A 19,143-nucleotide genomic window follows, 5' to 3' on the forward strand; every position below is an offset into this window, starting at 1 on the left:
GAGCACAACAGACACTAGTATGGCAATATGTAAATCAATGGATGTGTAACTGATGTGATTCTGCAATCTGTGTATGGGGTGAAGGTGGGAGTTCATAACCTACTTGAATCAAAGTGTGGAATATGATATATCAAGAAATTTGTAATGTTTTGAACAACCCACAATAAAAAATAAAAAATCAAAAAAAAAAAAAGAAAGAAATGTACCCAAGAATCTGCTGATGGCAGTGTAAGGTGCTAGAACACTTGGCAAAAGATTTGACAATACATGTCAAGAAATAAGGAATCTGTAATTTCTTCTGGTCATTCTTCTGTACAGATCCATCATAAAAAGCCAGATCTCCCCAAATTATTTGTATTAATTTGTTCACTGAAGAGCATTTCTGATAGTGAAAAATTGTAATAAGCTGAGTTCAATAATCAGGGAAGAGTTATAGTAGAGAATGAACTACTGTTAAAATGGGATTTGGGGAAGAATTTAATGACTTGGGTTAATACTGGAGAATAGTAAATGGAAGAAACAAAAATCAACATTGTATACACAGAAACACATTATGCTCTTGATTTTATAAAATTGATGCAATTTTTTAGAAAGTATAAAAGAAAGACTATAAAGAAATATATTAAAGCTTTAAAAATAGTTTATCTCTCATATGGTGCTATGAGAGGTTTTTACTGTCTTATATATTTTCTATACTTTCTTGCAGTAACTATATATTGTTTTTATGATTTAAAAATGAGTTAAATTGGGTTGGGGCTGTGGCTCAGTGGCAGCACACTTGCCTTGCACATATGAGGCACTGAGTTTGATCCTCAGCACCACATAAAAATAAAGACATTGTGTCCACGTATAACTAAAAAAATATTTTAAAAAGTGAGTTAAATTAAAAATAAAAAGTATGTCTGCTGTTTTGATGAGAAGCAGTTGCTTTGCAATTGAAGGTCTCAGTATCAGAGCTGATTTTGTGTTTCTGTGTGTTGGGATTTTGCAGGCTGCTTTCAAACTTCTGGGCTCACGCCATCCTCTCCCCACAGTCTCCTGAGAGCTGAACTACAGGCGTGTGCCATCACATCAACAAAAGCTGAAATTTTAATGTTGATATTTTCATCAAAGAGGAATAAGTCCATAGCAGATATATACGATTTGGGATCTACATATTAGACATGTTTTCCTGCATTGGTTTAGATGACCTTCTCTGGCTCCGCCCTGCCATAGTTCATACTTTACCTTATGGAATCTAGTAAATTGAAATAAATGAAAGTTTCTGGTTCCCCTTCTGCTGCCCCAATGGTGAATGTTGAAGCTGTTAGAAACAAAAGCACAGAGAGCTGAGATTCTCACACTTAGTAACTGTATCGTGGTACACCATTAAGCCCATGGTCAGTTTTAGCCTGTCGTCATTTCCAGCGTAATCCTGTTATTAATATAGAAGTACATATATGCTTTTAGAGGCAAAAGCTGAGAGAGTCGTGGTAGGTTTCATGTGATGGGCCCCTAACGAAGATAAGGTATCCCAATGACTTATTTCATTCAGGCCAGGAATAGATTAATTTTAGAAATGCATTTCAGAATGTTAGATAAGGAGAGAGAATATGAACAACATGTTAAGTATAAACCAAAACACTCTCAAATAAAAACAATAGTAATGACGAAACCAAACCCCTAAATCAGCATTGAGGAATTGAGAGTTTTGGTATTTAAGAATAAGAATGTCAGGTTTAGGATTTATGGGCAAAGGGCAGATTTGTGGGAACATTTTAAAGCAGTGCTTTGAGAACAAGCATGCCTTCCTACTGTAAAAACGTGCTGTGGGTCCTGCCTCTAGTATCCCCCAGTTGAGTAAACAATATTGATAGAAAGTTATTAGACCTCTAGTCATAATTTTAATAAATATATATTTTGTCAAGTATGATATTATCTGCGTGCCATTGGTATCTATTTGAAAAGTGGTACTTGGTCTAAAATAGAATATGACAGATTATTGCCCATGGACCAAAGCTGGCCAGCCATCCCCATCCTTTTTTAATGGTCTATTAGCTCAGAAAAATTATCACTTTTTACATGGTTGGAAAAAAAAAGAAGGGACAGAGAAGAATAAGCACAGAAAGTGTGCACATATAGCAAAGCCAAGAGTATTTTCTCTGTGGCCCATTGCCGAAAAAGCTTGCCAGCCCCAGGCCTAAAGCAGTGGTCCTCAACTGGGGCAGTGTTTGCTTCCAGGGAATATTTGCCCCTGTCTCGAGGCTTTTTTGATTGTTACAACTTGTGTGTGCGTGTGTTTGTACACGTGCGTGCATGCGTGTGCGTGCTGTTGGCCGTGAGTGGGCAGAGGCTGGATATGTTGCTCAACTTTCTAGGACAGGCAAAATGGTCCCCGAACAAAGAATTATATGATCCCAAGTGTGAACTTTCACCTTCACCAAATTTGAGTTAGGCTCCTCTGCTTCCTTTTCTTGACTTGGCCTGACTTCAGCCTGCTCAGCCAAGCTTCAGCAAGAGTCCTGCTAGTGAGAAGCCCCCAGCCTGGATGTCTGATTACATTTCTCATTTTCTGCCCTGGTTATTTGATGACTCTGGCCTGCCTTCATTGAGAATACCCCTAGCCCTGAAGTGTCTTAGTCCTTTTCTGTCCACTGGCCTCTCATTCTGCCCATTGATTCTAATCCCTACCCGTCTGGTTGTTTTCAGAGTTGGGCCTGATCTCTCTCCTTTGTTGTGATAATCTTGATTCTTATTGTAGTAATGATGAACAAAATCTTCCTTACCAACTTAAAAAAAAATGTCTGCTTTTTTTCTTATTCAATAATGTCAATAATGCAGAGGTTGAGAAACCCTAGTGTTTGGTACACATATAAATTTAGGGGTTACTTCTATAGAGGACTCTGCAGCAACCTCTTCCCCTCTGGGGATTGTTTGATAGGGAAGGGTGAGCAGCCAGCACAAATATGTCCTAAGAACAGTTGTCTCAAGGACTTGAAAGAGTCCATTTGTAAGTATATTTTAAAGATATTTTAGGCTTTGCAACATGCATACATTTGTATATACACTTTCTGTGTCTATTTTTCTGTGTCTTTTTAATTTACTCAGCCATTTTAAAATGCAAAAACTATTCTTAGCTGGTGGGCCATTAAAAAAAAAATAGAGGTGGCTGGTCAGATTTGGTCCATGGGTCTAGGTATGTAGCTCAGTGGTACAGCTTATGCATAACATGTGAGACACCATGGATCCAATTTCTAGTACCAAAACAAACAAACAGCCTCCCCTATCTAGAGTAGGGGAGGGCAGTCTGTATAGGGGAGGCTGTGCTGTGTTTGGCCCTGGTATCCTTGAAAGTGAAATAGTGTTGACTGTCTGTCTAGGGATGTCTTATGGAGCTCCCTTCCTCCCTAATGTTTTCCCTATCTGTTGGTAGCTTCATTAAAAGATGAAGCCTTACAATCTTAAAAGTAAAATGTTAACAAGCAAATGTGTGAGCTTCTTTAGACAGATTCAGAAAGTTATTAAGCAATAAATAGAAGGGATAACTATCCCTTTCCTGGTTCTCATTTTGACATGTGTTGGAGGAGAACAAGAGTGCATGTGGGGGCTGAAAATGTGTACTTATATTTTGGGGTAGAAGTTAATGAGGTTAGAATATTCACTGGTGGGTAGGAGACAAAAAAAAAAAGGCTGAAGACAGTAAAACCTCCAAAGCTGCCATCTGACTCACTCTTCTTGTGTATCTGGACCCCGGACCACCACCACCACCACCTACCACCACCACCCACCACCACCCACCACCACCAACCACCAACCACCACCAACCACCAACACCAGCACCACCACCACAACCCACCACTACCCACCACCAACCACCACCAACTACCAGCACCAACAACAACCACCACCACTACCACCCACCACCATCACCACCATTACCACCACTCCTCCTCTTCCTCCTCTTCCTCTTCCTCTTGCTGGGGATTGAACCTTGAGGTGCTTTTACCGCTGAACTACTTCCCCTTCCTTTTTAGTTTATTTTTTATTTGAGACAGAGTCTGCTAAGTTGCTAAGGCTGGCCTTGAACTTACGATCCTCCTATCTCTGTTTCTCCAGTTGTTGGATTACAGGCGTGTACCACTATGCCCAGCTCAGATCTGCTTTTCTTCTGCCAGCTTGTTTCCTAAGAACTGGAACCCTAGTGGCTTTGATATCAACTTCTGCTTCCTTCTCTGGGCAGGAAACTCTGCGTCTTGTGGCTTCCCTACTTAAAAGATCTTGCTCTTTTCCCTGAAGCCAGCTGTGCTCAGTTCGAGTCCTGCCTGGCTGACTTAACCACCCCTACTGCTTGTGTTCCTGGAGGTTCTACACCTCTGGTTTTCCTTAAGGCCCTAGTTTTCTTTGGCCATGCTCTAGAATGTGACCTTATAGAGTAAGCACAGCTACAGAGTGACCATGGAGTCCTTGTGCAAGCCAGTTGGAACTTAGCTCTGCATTCCCCTCTGTTCTCTTTGAGTTCAGTTTTCCCTCCATTTTCTTCTAGAACTTTTTCATTGTGAAGATTGAAGTCAGTAGAGCAAACCTTGCTACCGTTGAGAGGTTCAACTATTTTCAGGTAGAATCTTTGCAAAGTTAATTTATGGCCACTATGAGATCATTACAAGTGACTGCTTTAATGACTTGTAATTGCCGATATAGAAATGTCCAGGAGGACATGGAAAAATTTAAAAATTTATGCAGAGAAACGAGGGACCACACATAGAGATTTTTAATTAGCAGCTAAGGGAACTTTATGACCACTTTTCATTTCTTTAGGTTCCAGAAGGACCATTTGATATGCAAGCAACTCAATAAAAGAGACAACTTTCTGTTAAGTAATGGGGTATAACCTACTAATTTATTATTTGTTAATAATTGACATAGAAAAATCTGCCCTCACTACTGCCCCTGGATTGGATTGAGACCATCCATTCTCTTCAAGTAAAATCCTTTCAGTTAAAGAAAAATTTTAACTACTCTGGGACCTAAGGAATACTATAAAAAAAGAGTACTGCCTTTGGGAATCATCTGCATGGGTTGGAATACTGGTTCTGCCCCAAGTCATTTGGGGCAAGTTATTTAACTACTCTCTGCCTCAGTTTCCCAAACTGTAAAACAGGGAAAATAATAGTATACTTACCTGTATTATAGGATTGTTGTGAGGACTCTTTTGGTTTACATGTAAAGTACTTAAAGCAGTGCAGGCCACACTGTGACTACTATTGAAACTTTAATTGGTATTAGTGGCCTTGGAGTTAAGGACCTAACTAGCCAAAGATAATTTTAGGTCTTCAAGGAGGTAAGTTCAGACATTTCCAGAACAAAACTCTAAACCCAGTTCTTTGAAATACCTTGTCAGGAAGATAAATGAAATTGTTGGAGGTATTAAATTATGTATTTCTCCAATGGACACACTAGTGTATACCTTTATGTTGAAAGTATTTTTAGCTGACAGAAATTGCCTAGGCCCTGGAAAGTATGCTGCCACTGTCCTGGGTTGTGGGACTCTCAGGGATATGGGTTAGAATGGCACTCAGTTAAATTCAGGTTTCACTGTGCAAATATCGATTTGCTGAAGAGCATAGGAATAAAGCCCCCTATGGGGTTTAGTTTTGGTGTGGTTAGCAAAATACATAGAATTTAAATTTCAGTGAGATCAGCAGCAATATAGCAGAATAAACACCAAATTTAAATTATTTCATAAAATAAAGTGGCTGTATGTAGAGGGGGCAGTTTTCCTTCAATTTGGTCAATAGACACAAGTTCAGAAGATTATGAATTTTTAATACATATACTTGTGCTATTTAGATGGACAGAAACACTCCCAAGTGAAATTTACTTTCCTAAAATTTCAGAGGATGTTCCTAAAGCTTTATCTTTGTGTTTATCGTCAACATAGCCTCTATTTTTTGTTATGTGCATTTATAATTAAGTGCAGCTGTGTTAATATGTATGTGCACTATGTAAGCCAATGTAATTATGATAGAAAACAAATTAAGGAAAGAGATTATGGATAAGAATACATAAGAATACAGCTTCTTTCTTTGAGAGTGGTCTTTCTTTAGGCACACCCAAAAACTTAAGCAGTGTTTTGCTGGTTGGATTGGTTTTTCCTTTTGCTGTGGAAGGGAAGGAACCCAGGGCCTCACACAACCAGGCAGGTAGGTGCTGTCCCACAAGCTGCACCAGCCCCTGCCAATTGACTTTTTTTTTTTTCTTTTTTAAAGATGAAGTGAGGGCTGGGCTTGTGGCTCAGTGGTTGAGCGCTTGCCTAGCATGTATGAGGCACTGGGTTCGATCCCCAGCACTACATAAAAATAAACAAATAAATACAGGTATTGTGTCCATCTACAAATAAAAAAAAGATGAAGCAGATGCTCTATTGATTTGCAATATGGTTATTGATATGGCTGGATTTCTACATGAGGAGAAAAGTCCGATTTGTTACCATTAACTGTGACATATCTCATAGATTAAGAATCTTTGGGGTATGTTTCTGTTTTCCTAACTTTTCAAATAAATTGGTAGCTAGGTAAATAGGTTCCTATAAAAGAGTCTGGCAGAAAACTTTGGAAAATAAATTCATCTTCTACAAAAATGTAGAATGGCAACATTGTCAGGTATTTAGTGGTATTGAGAGATGTGGGGTCCTGCTGCTGTCTGCAGAAGCTGAACCTTTAAGTCATTTCTCTGGGGGTCTTTAGTGCCTGTGCATTGAGGTGGCTTCTGAGGCTGGGAGCTGCAGTCTGTTACCATTAATACCAGTGTGAAAATGCAACAAAATCCAAGATTAAATCTGTTGTTTTGATTTTGTGAACTCTTGGTTATCTAGTCACTCAGGGCAGTGTTAATTAAATTAATGGTTCTACAATGAGGTAACAGTATAATTTGATGTACTTTTACGCATTTTTTTCTCACTTGATTTCTTCAGTGCTATGAAGTAGGTAGGCAGTTGTCAATTATGATACAGTAAGGTTTAGGGACTTGAGCTGTGCTATGATCATCCTTTTATTTTTCTTATGGTGTCCTGGGAGTCAGTGGTGATGGCACAACCTTCATTTCTAATATTAATAATTTGTATTTTCTATCTTTTCGTCTTAGTTAACCTGGCTAAAGAATGATCAGTTTCATCGATCTTTTCAGAGAAGTAGCTCCTGGTTTAGTTGACTTTCTCAGTTAATTCTCTATTTCAATCATTGATTCTGCTCTAGTTTTTCTTCTGTTTACTTAGGATCCAATTTGTCCTTCTTTTTACTGTTTCCTGAGGTCAAAGCTTAGGTTATTGACTTTGGATATTTCTTTTCTAATGTGTGCATTCAGTGGCATACGTCTCCTCCTAAGCACTCCTTTTACTGCATCTCAAGTTCTATTGTCTTTTTTACTTTTCTTAGTTTAAAATATTTAAATTTTTCCCTTGGGATTTCTTCTTTGATCATGTGTTACGTACAAGTGTGTTTTTCGAATCATACCCTTTTTTGTTCATTAGTAAGTTGTGGGTCTTGTAAGATATAGACCTTAGCTCCAGAGTTTGAGGACCTTGTTCCAGGCTTCTGCTGTCAGTGTGACTTAATTTGGTTTACTTTTTCTGATTTATCTTTTACTATTCAAATACTTGAGAAGGAGATGCCCGGATTCAATTTGTTCTTTTTAAGTCGGGCTACACAAGTCATAATTTGCTGGCTGCCCCGTGTATGTCTTCCCCAGTAATATCAAATATGCAGCTGGAAGGGGGAAGGGGGAAGGTGGAAGGTGGCATGGATAGGGCACCTCCCCAAATGCCTCTAATGCACCCATTTACCAGTCACACAGCATCTTGAGCATGACACACTAGTCACCCAGGAGCCTTTTAAGGAATGGGGATCCAAGAAATTCCTCTTGAGGGTCCTTGAGCAGAGGGCAGTGGGGGACCAGAGACACCACATTCTCTCAGCAGCTTGCCTACACCAGCTGCCGTGTGTTTTTTTCACGTAGCTGTGTGCTTGAGAGTCCCTCAGCTTAAGCCAAGCTCATGACGTCAGAGTGTGGTTTAGTAGAAGCCATCCTTTCAGGATGTAAAGCAGTGAGGTTGAAGCACGAAGCTCTGCTGCTTAGGGTTGACTTAGAGATAAAGTTTAAGTGACAGAAGTTTTCTCTTTCCTTTTTTTTTTTTAATATTTATTTATTTTTTTTTTAGTTTTCGAAAGACACAACATCTTTGTCTGTATGTGGTGCTGAGGATCGAACCCGAGCCGCACGCATGCCAGGCAAGCGCGCTACCGCTTGAGCCACATCCCCAGCCCCTCTCTTTCCTTTTTTGATTGAGGTAAAATTCACACAGTGTGCAGTGAACCACTTTAAAAGGTAAAACTCACAGGCATTTAGTAACTTATAATTTTGTGCAACCGCTGCCCCTAATTTCAAGCCTTTTCATCTCTCCACAAGAACCTCTGTGCCCTTTAAATGATCATTGTCCATTTCCTCTCCCCCAGTCCCCTGCCATCCACAGATCTGCTTTCTGTGTTTATGGATTTGCCTTTTGTGTTCAAAAAAAAAAAGACCTTTTGTGTCTGGTTCTTTCACTTACCATCATGTTTTTGAAGTTCATTTAAGTTATAAAACATTCATCAATACTTTATTTCTTTTTATGTCTGAATAATATTCCATTAGATACATATATCACTTTTTTTTTTCTTTTTGCAGTACTGGGTTTGAACCCAGGGGTACTCTACCACTGAATTATATCCTCTGCCCTTTTCATTTTAAGACAGAGTCCTGCTAAGTTGCCCAGACTGGCCTCAAACTTAAGATCCTCCTCTTCAACATCCCAAGTTGCTGGGTGGTGTGCAACACCATACCAGCTAACAATTTGTTTATTCATCTGTTGATGGTTATTGTGAGTAACCACCTTTTGGTTATTGTGAATCACGCTGTTGTGAAAATTCGTGAAGTATGTGTTTATGTATATTCACAAGTATTTGTTTGAATAGCTGTATTCAGTTCTGGTAGTGTATAAGAAGGATTGCTAGGCTATGTGGTAATTCCGTTTTACCTTTATGAGGAACTGCCAGACTTTTCCACAGTGATTATATTGTTTTATTCTCTCACTAGCAATGTTTGAGAGCTTCTCTTCCCCCATATCCTTACCAACAGTTGAGTTGTTACTTTCTGATTTGCTTAATTAAATTTTTTTTTGTTACCGGCATTCTGGTAGATGTGAAGTGGATCTCATTGTGTTTTCCTTTGATGAATTTGAACATTTTTTCATCTGTGTGTTGGCCACTTATATATCTGCTTTGGAGAAATATCTATTTAAGGTCCTTTGCCTCGTTTGAATTGGGTTGTTTGTCTTTTTATTGTAGAATTTTAAGAATTCTTATATGTTCTGGATTTGAAATCCTTATTAGAACACCTGGTTCACAAAGAAAAAAAAATCACAAAGCATCTAAAGAGCAGGAAAGTATGGCCCATCCATAGGAAAGGGAGAAACTGATAGATCCTGTGTTTGAGGAAGCCCAGGTGTTTGACTTACTAGATGAAGACCTTACATGTAATTGCATAAGTGAGCTGAAAGGGCTTGAGGAAGTGAGGGGAGAGGACAGAGGAAAATCTGGAGGACACTGTATGACCAAGTAGTATCAATAAAGAGATCAGATTATAAAATAGAACCAGTGAGAAATTCTGGAGCTGAAAGGTACAATAATGGAAGTTGTTTGAACAAATATATTTGAAAGACATGCATGAAACAATAATTATAAATCTATTTTAGTGGGGCATATGATATATAAAGGTTTAATTTTTGAAAACTCCAATATAAATTCAGGGAAGGGTCAGAGCTGAATGAGGATAGTTTGTGAATGCTGTTGTTGCTCAGTTGGCATCAATTCAAACCAGATTGTTACAAATTTAGGATGTTAACTGTAATCCCCATATAACTCCAAGGAAAATCAATGTAATACACCACATTAATAGGGACAAAAGCCCACTTCATCATTATCTCAGGAAACAAAGAAAAAGCGTTTGATGAAATTCAACACCCATTCATGATTAAAACACCCAGTAAACTAGGAACAGAATGGAACTACCTTTACACAATAAAGGGAATTTGTGCAAAGCTCACAACTGATGACATGCTCAATGGCGAAGGACTGAAAACATTCCCTCTAAGATCTGGAACGAGATAAGGATGTCTGTTCAAATAGCATTTGAACATTAAGAGCCAGTAAGCAAGGGAAGGAAATCAAAGACATCCACACTGGAAAGGAAAAAATAAAACTAATTCTGTTTGCAAATGACATAATTCTATATATAGAAAATTACCCCAAATTCCCATGCACAAAATCTCTTAGAGCTAATAAATGAATTCAGCAAAGTCACAGGGTATAAGATCAACGTTTAGAAACAATTCCAGCAATGAGGCAATCTAAAGGAAATTAATAAAAATAATTCTATTTATAATAGCACCCAAAAGAATAAAATATCTAGGAATAAACTTAACTAAGGAGGTGATAGACTCATGCAACAGAAATTACAGAACCTGGCTGAAATAAGTAAAAAGATTTTCCAGTATGGATCAAAAGACTTGATATTGTTATTGGTAGTATTTCCCAAAGTGATCTGTGAGTCAGTCTTCAAATTTATATGGAATTAATTCCAAGGGGTCCCTGATTAGTCAAAATAATAACAAAGAAGAAGAACAAAGTTGCAGAAGTTAACACTTCTTGATTTGGAAGCATATTTCAAAACTGCAGTGATAAAACAGTGTGGCAGGGCTGGAGGTGTGGTGCCTGCCATGTGTGAGGCCCTAGGTTTGATCCCCGGCACCATAGGATGAAACAGAACATCCAGTGCTCCCCCTCTTCCCCAAACACTGTGGTACTGGCATAAGGATAGACATACAGACCAATAGAATTGAATTGAGAGTCAGAAATAAACCTGGACATTTATGACCCTTTGGTTTTTTTAAATAAGAGTTAAAAGAACATTTAATGGGTAAAGAATTGTTTCTTTAACAAGCAGCACTGGGGCAACTAGATAACCATATGTAGAAGAACAAAGGTAAAACCGTACAATATATTCAAAAATGAATTCAAAATGGATTACAGATCTAAATAAATCTGAGTTAAAGCTGTAAAAGTTTTTAGAAGACAACTCAGGGTTAAAGCTTCATGACCTTGAATTTGGCAATGAGTTCTTAGATTTGGCACCATATGAACAACAAAAGAAAAATTAAATTGGACTTCATAAAAATTGAAAACTTTTGTCTATCAAAAGACATTATTGGGCTGGGGTTATGACTCAGTGGTAGAGTGCTTGCCTAGCATGTGTGAGGCACTGGGTTCAATCCTCAGCACCACATAAAGATAAATAAAGGTATTATGATCATCTACAACTAAAAAAAGACATTATTAACAGGAGAAAATGTTTAACAATCAGGTATCTGCTGAGATGGAAGCGTCTTCACCTACCTTAACTTCCCCAGATTCCGTGGTCATCCAGCTCTCCATGTTCTCCCTGTAAGTGAGAACTGCCATCCACAGCATGCTAGGACAGTAGCACCTCCTGGATGTTAACCTTGACCTGGGACCTGTGCTGCCTCCAGTTGAATTTTGCCTACCAGCAGCCCGCTGTGTGTTTGTGCAAATTATATTTATTTTTTACTATGATTAAAAAATTTAGTTAAGCATCATAAGAACCAGTTAAATATGAGTGCAAGAAGATGTTTGTTTCTCAGAAAAGCAAGTTTAATGCTTTAGAAGAACTTGATGAGAGTGTGTCAAGAAAAAAATTATCTTTTAATTGTGAATGGGTGACACAGCTGTAAATGGTTGTGAAAAAATGTAAAAGTTCCTTAAAAATTCTCTGCTTGGCTTGTTTAGAAAGTGTCATAGTGTCTTTATTAATCTTCATTAAAATTATTAATTTACATTAAAGAAACTCAAACTGGCTGGGTTTGGTGGTGCATGCCTACAATCCCAGTGATTCAGGAGGCTGAGGCAGGAAGATCTCAGGTTCAAGGGCAGCCTGGGCAATTTAGCGAAACCCTATCTCAGAATAAAAAATAAAATAGACTGAGGGTATAGCTCAGTGGTGGAGTACCACTGAGTTTGGTTCCAAGTACGACAAACAAAACAAAACAAAACCACCAAACTCAGAGACCCAAATGGAAAAATGATGAAAGTATACATTAAAGGGAGTCTTATGCTAGAAAGGAGGTGTAGGATGCCAAAAAGCAGAGTGTCTACACAAAACACTTCCTACCGAAAAGCTTCGTGGATGAATGCTTAATGCAGATTCATATGATGAAGTGAAAATAACAGTTATATACTTTTTACCATTCTATCAACTGGTTAACTTTTTAAATGAACAATTCAGTATCCAAATCTGAGCATGATGGGTAAAGAGAATTTTTGCCATATCTCTTTCTCTAAATCCAGAGCATTGCACCCCTAATTCAATTTAACAGCAAGGAATTTTATCTCACATAACAGATATTTCTATGATAGATATCTTCATGTTGTCATCAGTAAGCTTTCTCTCTTTCCCTCTTTCTTCAATGTGTTTTTCTTTGGGCGACCCACTGTCAAGATTGCAGAGTGGCTGCAGTGTGTACAGAGGTACAGAGTTCCGTCCATTCTTCTGTCCCTATGATAGGAGCAGAGAAGCTTAACCCAGACCCCCTCCTTAGACTGCCTGCACCAACCCCTAGCAAGGACCTAGCAGATGTTTTAACCTCAAAGAAGGTGGAGGCTAATACGTAAGTGAAACCAAATACTGCTAGCAACAACAAAAACAAACAAATAACAAATTGGCTGTTCGGCTGGTAATGACTAGTTCTAGATGGACAGCAAATTCCTCATGTAATCTTCCTTGAATGCTATTTATTTTTACTAAGCTTTTGATAAGAACTTAGCAGAGAATTTGAGGATATTCTCTTTTTGTGAGCATTCAGAGTTCGGCTATTCAAAATTGTTGTTCAAGAATGTATTAATATGCTTCATAGTGGTCATCCACTGATTGGCCGGTTGCCTTACCCTTCTGAAAGATTTAAAGAAGTCTAGCAATGACACCTGAATAGATGGCCACCACACCTTTGCGTGGCAGGAGTCAGTGGTGACTAGTCCCTAGTGCTTATGGCTGTCCAGGATGATTTGCTCTCCCTGCCGTGTGGTAATAGCAGCCTCTCCACCTAGGGTGTGCTTTTCCACCTCCTGTGGTTTTGATAATGATGATAATCATGTTCATTTATGACCTCCCCATTTCCTGCCTCCCACTCCTAGCCATGAAAGTGGGCATGCGACCTTGGCCTGGCTAATAAGAGATCCCTGTCTTCCAGGCTGCAGTGATGGTTCAGGGAAAGGCGCTGATGGATCAAGTGGGAATCCTCCCTTGGATTTTTGTGATGTGGTTAGTGGGTAAGGCATTTTTGTTTTTAGGGTGGAAATGCTGGACAAATGATAGCCTGGAGCTTATTTCCTGAGTCACAGGGGGACACACATGGAGTAGAAGAGAGGGAAGCCTTTAGGCACAGACATACAGGGTAACAGAGGCTGAGGTGGGCAGTGGGTGAGAGCAAATGCGTTTCTTGACAGTAGAGTCCTGATTCTAGTTTTCTTCCATTTTGTGAGTTATCCAAGATGTCTTCTCATCTAGATGAGCTAATGTGTTTTCCATTTTGCTTAAGCAACTTTGAGTTGGTTTTCTGTCACCTGTAACTTCCAGCATCCCGATTAATACACTGTCTGGGGAATTATCTCAGGATAGAGTCATGATTTTCCATAGAATATTTACTTTAATACTTACAGTGCTTAATGAACCACTGAGGGAGGCCCCAGCGTTCTTGCTGGAGGGCGCACTCATGTTAGTCTAGCCCAGAGTTCTTCCAAAGCTGGTATTACTAATTGCCTATCAAGGCCATAAAGGGGAAAAATCAACTTGGAAACGATCAGTGGCCAATTTAAGCACCATGGCTGGTTACTCATAAATGCTTCAGGATAAGTGAGTTGCAAAGGTTTTTCCTGAGAAATGTTATTCCAGTTAAATGTGGGGAGATACAGACTTAAAAAATATTTGAAAAGAATCACTAAACGGAAAGGTGTAAGAATAGTTGAATTTGCATTACTGTTGGTGAGGCTGACTTGATATCGGTACTTGTCTTTTTAGACTCTTCATAGTTTGTGAAAATAGAATCATCTGACCAGTATGGGCTGACACTTCCCTTTGGGTCCTCTATGGTTGGGATTCATGTACAGGGGACAGTCCTGTTGTTCTGCATTCCAAACAAATCTGAGTGGAATTCTAATTAGTAAGGATGGAGGGCAGGAACTAAATTGACTGGGAATCTGAGGCAGAGGGTTAAAGGTTAGCATGTGCCCCAAAGCAGTCTGTTGGAGAGAAAGTTTGGCATTCTCATAGTGAAATACTTAGATCTTTGGAGTTTAGTGTGCCCCCTTGCACTGGGGAGAAGCACTCCACCACCTGGGAACCTGCAAGGAATAAGCTTGCTAGAAGAATTTAGTTTTTCTGTCTGTGGGACTTTGATGGAGTTGTAACTCTTATTAGTTTCCTCCAAGAAAAGTAAGGGACAAATGCAGAGAAACAGAATGGGCCCAGTGCAATTGCAGAACAAGAATATGAAGTTCATTTAGTAGAACAAATGTTTCAGTGTGGCATCATAAGAATTCTTTAACTACATTGAAAACATGGGCTGACACCAACCATGTAATGACTGTGTCACGACAGGAAAATGACATAACCCTGGCTCTCCCTGGTGTGCACAGTGGGGTAGTGTTGTCCCAGCAGGCTGTGGACTGACAGCTACATCATGTGCTATTCAGGGACATTAACAACAAACCACCACCAACAACAAAAACCTTCCTTTCATACCCAGTGGCTAGCACTAAATAATTTGGGGATTCTAAAAATGTGTAACAGTTTGATAATCTTCAGAGCTCTAAACCATCTGCAAACCAATTTTGTTTGCCTAGAGTTAGCTGTGGAAGGGATCAGTAGTCAGACTTGAAAAGGCTCTTTTGATAAAGTAGGACAGATTATGCTACACCCCTGAGACTGATGGTCTGCCAAGACTTGGTCAGCGACTTTTATTTAAAGATGCTTTGCCATATGGTTTTCTCAGAAAGCTAAAGATCAGGTCTCAGAGTCTAGCACATGTGGATTAATAAATCATGTTCTTGAACCAGGGGGTTGTGGGAAACAGGGTAAGGGAAGTGACCTGGGTGGAGAGTTGTAGAGAAGGGTGATTTTTTTTTTTTTTTTGGACTGGATAGTTAATAAAATATTTACTGTGACTGCAAGGCTCTGCTGTATTTTTTTGACCTTTGTCAGGGAAGTATTTTCACACATACCAAAAAAAAAAAAAAAAGATATATCTTCAAAGTGTATTGAATTTCAGAACATAATAATATGAAACCATTCATGTAATATGAGAAGAGATTTGGAATGGTGGTAATTATTTTTAAAATTTATTTGCAAATCAACTTTGCTTCCTGAGACAGAGGACAACTCTACCCACCTTTACAAAAGAGAAATCAAATATGTATTATTTGTAACCCTAATTATCCATTTATTATCTCTTTACATCCAATATGTGCATTAATTAGTATTTTATAATGAAGGGTTATCTAGAGTATCTTTAATTTCGTATCATATATTGTCAAATGGTTTGGCAGATGATCTTAGATTCATGTCATATATATATGTCACAGAGGCACAGAGATGGAATTAGGGATAAAGTAGGGGTTTTGTAATAGAATCATATACTTTTTACATGGCTCAGTGCATTTGAGTAACTCAATAACTATGTATGTATTTTCTTGAGACAAGGTCTCACTGTGTTGCCTGGGCTGGCCTTGACTCCTAGAGTCAAGTGATCCTCCTGTCTCAAGTTCCCAGGTACCTGGGATTATAGATATGTACCATTTCTGGGATTTGATGTTATATTTTGTAGGAAAAAGCTATCAAGTGAGCAGGGGGGCACTATGATTATTTATTTATTTATTTATTGTGGTGTTGGGCCGTAAACCCAGGGCTTTTCGCATTGCTAGGCAAGAGCTCTATCACTGAACTACATCCCAGCCCTTTATTTACTTTGAGTTATAATGACCTAGAGAATCCCCTCCCCCAGCATGAGTTCAGAACTTTTTTTTGGTACTGATCATGAGCCTTGCTCATGCTAGGTGAGCAATCAGCCAGGCCTCCCCCATGAGTTCAAAGATACTCTGAGAATGACACTTCTGTCTCTGGGAGAGAGATGAAGATACTCCCAGGGATACAGGGCATCAGGAGGAGATGAGAAGAACAGCATGGGCTAGGGCTCATCCGAGATTTTGCATTATATATATTTAGACAGAAGTTGACTGTTGCTGACCTTGGAAGCAGGAGTAGGACTGAACTTAGAATTTCTTTTCTAAGATATTTTAAGTCTGTAGGATTCTGAAGAAGACAGAATGTAGAAATAAAAACCGAAGAGGCTATTTTGAGGTAAAGACTGGAGGAGGTGGTGTAGGAAGATTGATCTGTCAGGCAGGCCTCTCCAGGGCAGGTATACAGATGGTTGGGAAGAGACACAGAGATGGAATTAGGGAGATAACGTAGGGGTTATATAACAGGGTTGTATGATTTTACATGGCTCAGAGCATTCGAGTAACCCAATAAGTCCTGAATTTTCAATTCTGCAAGCATAATAAATGCTTAAATACTATTTCAAAGTTACCATAAGTGTGACTTTTTTTTTTTTTACGCAGGTGTGTTTTTATTTTTCTTATTTTTGAGAAAATATGACTCTACTGAATTTAAATAAAAATTTCAAATTATTATGCAATCACATGTAAGCACTATTTGGAGATGATAAAATGAGCCTCAAATACCTTTTCAGGGTCACAGAGCTAAAATGATGGCAGGGCAGTAAGAAAATCCATGTTTTCCAATACAGTAGGATAGGGCTTTAGATCTCTTAAATTCAGCAAGGGTATAATTTGCAAGTAACTATTCCCTGAAAAAAATCAGTCCGAATTGACCACTTTTAGCGAAGGCCATTTTTCAGGGCGATTGTCAGGGTGAGCATGGCCACGTTCTTCCCCCAGCATCTCGCACAGGGGAAGTCTCCTTTTTGAGGGTGCGGAGCTTTCTCTGCCTAATCTGGGTCTTCACAGTGGTATAGCATAATAATTTCTCTGCTCAGTATGTCACCACTCAATGAACTCAGGGAGAAGACTTGGTGTTAGCACAGCGTCAACCAAAGTTACATGCCTGACATCTCAGAAAAGCCAACCGTTCACTTGAAGCAGACCCCTTAGACCCGAGGAAGCCTGAAAATGAGGTTACTCAGCCAACAGGGACTGGCATTGGGGATTCTAAAAATGTGTAACAGTTTGATAATCTTCAGTTTCAGCAATGTATAGGACTTCCTGTCCCTGGGGGTATGGCAGAGCAGAGTAAGTGTAAGTGGTGACCTGGCCATTTATGTGCAGTTTCCCATAGATCTCGTCAAATTTGGCCAGAAGGTTGGGTGCATCCTTCACTTTTTCCCTAACCTTGACCAACACTTCCTCTGAGAACTCATGTTTTTTCACAAATCTTGATAAATTTCCTTCTGCAGTATTCGTTAGTATATCTATCAGGGTTTCCAACATATTTGACTGGATATGGATTATAATATTTAAATTTGTGCAAGTTATGCTCTCTGGATTCATGATTTGAGAAAAAATGGATGCAGCTTTTGCTACCTGGTTTTGGTTCAGAGCTAACACCACTGAAAAGCAGCAGGCTCTCCTGGAAAGAATGTCTCCTTGATTAAAGCTTCTTCTCTTAATGTAGTACAGATTTTTTAAAAAGCAAGGACATAGGTATCTTTGGTGAACTTCACATTTTTGTTTTTCATCTCTATCAACACTTCCAAGGCATTTTTATATTTGCCTTTGATAAATAACATATCCATCAAAATATTGAATGATGTGGAGTCTGAGAAGAAACCGTGTAAATGCTGGTCTTTGATGAGCTCCATTGCAGACTCCTCAAGACCCAACTCATAACACAGCCTCATGAAAACAGGTCCAAACTTCTATTCCGCCAAAGTGACATTTCTGTTCTCTGTATGGTACCTGTACATGACATTTTTAGCCAGCTCCACATCATCCTGAGTCTGACTCAAATGAAGCAAAGTTCTCAACTCGTCCTTTAAGATGAGTTTGTTCTGGGTCAGTTTCTCTTCCAAGTTTCTAAAATAAGTTTCTTTGGTGTCAGGAAAATTATATGCAACAGCCAACTTCTTATGTTGAAATTCTTTTAATTTCATGATATTATCTGTAAGTAGATATCGTTTAGCTCCGAGAGGGCACCAGCAGCAGTTGGAGCCTGTGCCTTCCACCCCGGGATAAAAAGAAGTCCGTGTCGTTTGCTGTAAAGCTCATTCCAAGGACCGAAATGCAGCCATATTGTCCTGGGCCGCACCACTTGTCGTGTAGCGTATGTGTTATTCAATTTAGGTGTCCACAATTGAGACAGGGAGAGAAAATGGATTAATTTTAGAATATCTCAGAGGCATTCAGCATTTACAAATGAAGAACAACCTCTTGAGAACTTAAGATCTCAGAACAACAAAGAGCACATTAGTTTAGGGGTAAAGGACTCTGGGGACCTGTCTGCGTGCAGTGTACTGAGGTCTGATTCTGGCCAGTGTTGTCTCCTTTGGTTGCTGGCTCTGGAGTCGGTAGCCTTTTCCTGAGGCCCATCTAGAGGTTCCTCATCAGAGCCCAGGAACTAAAAATAAATAGTGTCTGTGGGTGGCCCCAGGCCAGAGCTATAGGTGAAGGGATGGAGGGTGGAAAGAACAGACTGCTCTTTTTCTGACATGCCCTCTCAGTGAGCAGAGCACAGCATTGATCTACAACTTCTGGTTGAACCCAAAATTCAGCTGTATCCTTGCAGAGAAAGATTCTTGGGATTAAGATTTGATTTTTTTTTCACTCTTACAAGGCTTAGAATCATAGACCAACCCCAAAATAGTTACTTGGAATTGGAACAAACTGAGTCCTGGGACCAGTTAATTTCCATGTCTCAGGATCAGCTTGACCTGCAGAGAGAGAGAGAGAGAGAGAGAGAGAGAGAGAGAGAGAGAGAGAGAGAGAGAGA

General features: G+C 39.3%; 1 protein-coding gene and 1 pseudogene across 2 annotated transcripts in view; one reads left to right on the forward strand and one right to left on the reverse strand.

Moving 5' to 3' along the window:
* The window catches only part of Fhip1a (FHF complex subunit HOOK interacting protein 1A), a 242,735-nt gene that overhangs the window by 84,214 nt on the left and 139,378 nt on the right, over window positions 1-19,143 (forward strand). Inside the window, exon 1 of one of the 2 annotated variants that reach the window (XM_048813517.1) lies at window positions 3,895-8,358. The exons of the other annotated variant lie outside the window; for it this stretch is intronic. The gene's annotated coding sequence lies outside the window, so the exon portion shown is untranslated. Of the gene's footprint in view, window positions 1-3,894; window positions 8,359-19,143 lie in introns of those variants that run through there. 2 annotated transcript variants of the gene reach the window in all.
* Window positions 15,217-18,967, reverse strand: LOC125619766 (annotated as a pseudogene).

This window comes from Marmota marmota, unplaced genomic scaffold, assembly GCF_001458135.2.
Source record: "Marmota marmota marmota unplaced genomic scaffold, marMar, whole genome shotgun sequence".
Taxonomy (NCBI): Eukaryota; Metazoa; Chordata; class Mammalia; order Rodentia; family Sciuridae; genus Marmota; species Marmota marmota.